This window comes from Postia placenta, assembly GCF_002117355.1.
Source record: "Postia placenta MAD-698-R-SB12 unplaced genomic scaffold POSPLAscaffold_10, whole genome shotgun sequence".
In the NCBI taxonomy this organism is placed as follows: Eukaryota; Fungi; Basidiomycota; class Agaricomycetes; order Polyporales; family Adustoporiaceae; genus Rhodonia; species Rhodonia placenta.
The window spans coordinates 1,526,773-1,531,747 of record NW_020169841.1 but is presented as its reverse complement, the minus strand read 5'-3'; the positions used below and the strand labels follow the sequence as shown (position 1 = coordinate 1,531,747).

Below are 4,975 nucleotides of genomic sequence, written 5' to 3'. Positions count from 1 at the left end.
TGACATACTCTAATGGTTATAACAACATACTATAGTAACTATAACAACTCAATATAATGATTATAATTATCCACTTTAATAACCTTAAGAAAGTGTTCTAATAATGTTACATAGTCACTGTAATCACCTAATTTAATGACCATTAGAGTCTGCTCTATTAACAATGAGACCCACTCTAATGACCATAAGAAATAGCACCAACAATCATAAGAACCCACTCTAATGATCATTAGACAGCACTATAACAACTCACTCCAATCACAATAAGGAAGTGATATAACCATCATAACAGCCTACTGTTACTATTATAACAACTCTTTCTAATCACTATAAGCACATATTAGAATCATCATAGCAATCCACTTTAATGACCCCACACATGTGTTTGTATTGATCATGAGAAGCAATTGATTTGATTATATAAACTCACTCTAATGACTATAAGAATGTATTATTATCATTGGAACCTGGTGTATTGGTCATAACAACCTACTTCAATGACTATAAGAAAGTGGCCCTACAAAACCATTATAATATGGTAACAAAGTACTCTAAACATTATAACATCTTACTCTAATACCCATAAGAATGTGTGTTTTTATGACCATTAGAAAGTATTGCATCAGTCATACTAACTAGCTCTAATGATTATGAGAATGTATCCCAATGATGTTACAAAGTCACCATAATCACCATTAGAACCAATATAATGACTATTAAAATCTGCTCTGATGGCCATAAGGATTCAGAATATTTATTATATTCAGATGAGCATAAGCATCTACTCTATTGGTCATAGAAAGATGCTTATACAGCATAAGAATGCAATGTAACAGCAGTCTATGGTGGATCAGCCACCCGGAGTTTGAACCCTGGCATTCCAGCCTCCCTTCAGAGTTTGAAAAACATGTCAATGGTTCTCAACACTTGAAAACCATCAACAGTGTTTTTGAACTCCAATCCTGGATGCCAGAATGCCAGAACTGCAGGCCTCCCTTAAGTTCCTGCACCTGTGGACAGATTTGGCTCAAACATGATATGTGCCATCCTTATAGTGTATCTGAGGTATGTGTGGACTCACATATGAGGGGAGCAAGATATAGGCCTTCTGTTTCAATTACAATGTTAATGGTGTAATAAGCAAAATATGGCCTAGGGGTCTTCTTGAAGGAAGCAGCCAAAGAGGGTGATCTTATCACAGGTCCTTCAGGCAAAATACTTTTGTGTTCGCAGAGACATGAAACTCACTTAAGCTTATACAGAATATGTTGGAGAGCTCATATATGAGCCCACATTTGATGCATGTAGGTGAGTTCTCAAGTGAACGGCTTCTGAAATGCCCATGTTGACGGTTGTGTAGCCAGCTTTCAAAGCATTGTGGTTGTAGCTATATATATGACCTGGATGCTTCTTTGAATATCAATAGCATGTATGTGGGAAATGAGGCACAGTTCATCAACCACACCACTGCGAAAGAGGCCAACTGCCAAGTGTGTGGTACATTTTCTGCCTACACTAGTGTTGCCACCAGCTGAAGGTCCCATTGCCATATAGTCTTTTTGGTAAATGGTGATCATTGTATAGGGATTCATGCAAATGAGTGCATCTTCCAGCTTATTTGCAGTGATACATTTCATGCAATTACACCTTTTGCACTCAGAAATGACCCTCACAACACTCCATTGGGCAACTAAAATGAAGAACCTCCACACTCTCACTAGATGTATTTCAGATTGTCCTCCAGGCCACCAATGGTGGCAATAACAGCCAGTTCTGGTACCTGCACCTGGCATAAGATTGAGGTGAATTCGCAACTTTGTTGGGCTTAGCTTGCTCAATTGATGGACAATGTGATCAATTAATGCTGCAGAGAGTCACATTTTGGTATAGATTTCATATGGCACAGTAGTTATTCTGGGAAAATTGATGTTTGACAGTTGCTGCATATGAATGATGTCGTGAATTAGGGTCAAGCAATATGGAACAAACAAACACAAAGGCTGGGGGTGTTCAACTGGGTTGACCAAAGCGATGGTAAGTATGCTCAAACCTAAGGCTAGGGACAAGTAAATGTATTAAGTTAGTAAAGGTAAGTAAAAAGGAATACAGGGGCTTACTGATCTAGGGACAAGAGGTCGAAACTGAGGTCCCTAGGGTAGCAGAGGCAGGTTTATATGCATGTAAGGTTCAGGGCCAGCTGTGTGCACTGGTTCGTGCACAGCTAGTCTGTGCGTAGCATTGCTGTGTTACAGCCACTGAGGCAGTGGCTTGGTGAGTCAGAGAGGCTGCGTAAGCAGTGTTCGTGCTGTGCCGTACAGCCATCTAGTCTAATTGATTGAGGCAGCATGACCCTGCATAGCAAGGTCACTAGTTCAAACCCAGAAAAGGGAAAAGAAAAAAAATAGACCATGACATAGCAACTTGTGACAAATGAAGTTGTCATGAGGTGACACAGTGTCTAGCTGTTTTTTAATTTTTTTCCTTTCTGCGGGCTTGAACCTGCAATCTCTGTACTATATGCTCAAACGGACAAGTCGTTATCTACTATTATAATTCCTGAGGTACAAAGGATGAGTTTTATATAGAGCCCAGCATGCAACGATCAACCGTGCACAAAGTGTAGGAACCCATCAATACAAAGTGGTAAGAAAAAGAGCTCATAAGTTAGGGTTAGGGGTAGGTTTTGAATACAATGTTTGTTATGTCCACTCTAATCACATTAAAATTGCTTGTTACCAGTAACAAATTTCATTAGAGAGTGGAATTCAAACCCAGCCGACATGACTTGGCCAAACAATCAAACAAAAGATCATCTTATCAGTTGCCTGATATGGGCACAATCTGATCATCCTGCCTTGTTAGTTATAAATATAATCAATGTGGCCGTCTTTTATTACAATAATGCTGTGATCCCATTACAAGCATACAATATAATAATATTGTATACTTACAGCCAAAGCCTGATCTATTGTACACACTGTGTTCAAATTTTGTTTTGCATTTTATGATAGAACCAAGCAAGTATAGGCTCTCAAACAAATTTTGTCATACATTTGGATTGATGGACTACAACTTTGGTCTTTACCATATATGGCAATTTTCATTTTAGGAAGATCACTTATCTGCTCTTAGCAGCTGTAAGCTAATAAGTCACAGGCCAATTGAAGCCTTGTTAACATTTTTGCTATTGGCCATCACACCTTACAGTAACAAACATAAGCATGTGCTCTAATGTGTGTAAAAATGGCCTGTAATGATCATAATAATCCGTTTTTTGGCTATATTTTGACTTTATGTTGTTGTGGCTGACATGTGGCTGAAAAGCGTCGGAGCTCAAATAAACCTGTCATCCTCCGGACAATGTCAGGTTTTTTTGAACTCCTCCAGAGGGACAATTTATACTCATTTCCAACTCCGCTATTTCAGCCACATTTCAGCCACACATTGTAGTATAGCCAATTAACTGGGTTTTTTTGCCAATGAAGGCTGTTTTTATGCACAAATGATCATATTTCCAAGCCTGATATAGTACATTCATAGTGTCAGCCCTTATAGCTTATATCTATCAGTGAAATAGCAATTTATTACTAACATCCCTGAGATTTTAGTCACACATCAAAGTATAGCCAATTGACTGGATTTGTTTGGTTAGTCTGGGCTGTTTTTATGATCAATGGGTTCTGTTTCCAATTCTAGTATAGTGTACTGGTACAGGGTGCTAAAAAGGTGTACACTTCTACTTGAAATAACACACTATTATCATGAAATCTTATAATAAACTCAAGTAATGACAGGATCAATGTTACAATCATATATCCTGCATGTTAAAGGTCAAGACTGCATAAGGGATAATATATTCTTCATTCTGCTCAACTTATTGTTAAGTGCACTTAGTCTGCTTGATTAAGCTAACTAATCCCTTCAAAAAAACTAAGGTTGACCTAAGCTGGATTGATAGTTTGCTAATGTACAATGAGGTTATATACTAATGCAGTCATCAAAGATGAAGCTAGACTGAAATACAAGTAAACCACAGGCTTATCATTATAGTAGCAGTAAATTATAGCATGCTGTTATAGTCACAAAGCAATTGTAAAAATAAATGCTTTTATATAGTATTTTTCTACAAGATAAGCAAATTACAATGTATGTAATTAGAGTATATAATTTTTACAACATTGTATGATTTTATCAGGAGGTCTACAACCATAATCATTGTTATTATAAACACTTCAAGCAAGCTTGAAATTGGGTGAAAAACTGGTTAGCTGGCAATAACCTGTTTACTTTAAGTGGTGATATGGTCAAACTTAAGTTATATCTAAACCTCAGGAATTGCCCTGCCATGCATAGCAATGGCCCGCTTAAACCTAGTATGATTAAATTAGATGGAATGGCAGTACACTCCACAACCCGGGCTCTGCTGACACAGCTGCTCTGACTCACCGGCCTCCAGGGCTGTGTCAGCATGCTGCACACAGACCAGCAGTGCATGGACCAGTGCACACAGCTGGCCCTAAATCTTACATGCATATAAACCTGCCTTTGCTGCCCTAGGGACCTCAGTTTTGACCTCTTGTCCCTAGGTCAGTAAGCTCTCCTGTATTTACTTATCTTTCCTTACTGGCTAATATTATCTTGTTCCTAGCCTTAGGTTTGAGCTTCACTCACCATTGCTTTGGTTAGACTAAGTTGAATGCCCCCAACCTTTGTGTCTGTTCTTTCCCTGTCACTTGACCCTAAGTTGCAACAGAAGTGGTGGTGTATGAATCATTGTAATCCTGACAGGACTTTGTTCGCTCAACAGCACAGGTTGAGGAAGGAAAGAGTGGTATATGGACTTGCTCAATATATCCTAGGCCTGTTGTCAGAATTTGACTGCACAACACCTGCATGAAAAAATCGGCACAACCAAAGATTGAACCCGGGACCTACCAGAAATGCACTGGGTGCTCTACCACTGAGCTATTGGACC

At 38.7% G+C, this 4,975-nt stretch overlaps 1 pseudogene across 1 annotated transcript; it reads right to left on the bottom strand.

The window, feature by feature from the left end:
• Positions 1 to 4,903: 4,903 nt before the first annotated feature.
• On the bottom strand, positions 4,904 to 4,975 carry POSPLADRAFT_t100 (annotated as a pseudogene). The gene has a single exon. The product of its transcript is annotated as a tRNA-OTHER (tRNA).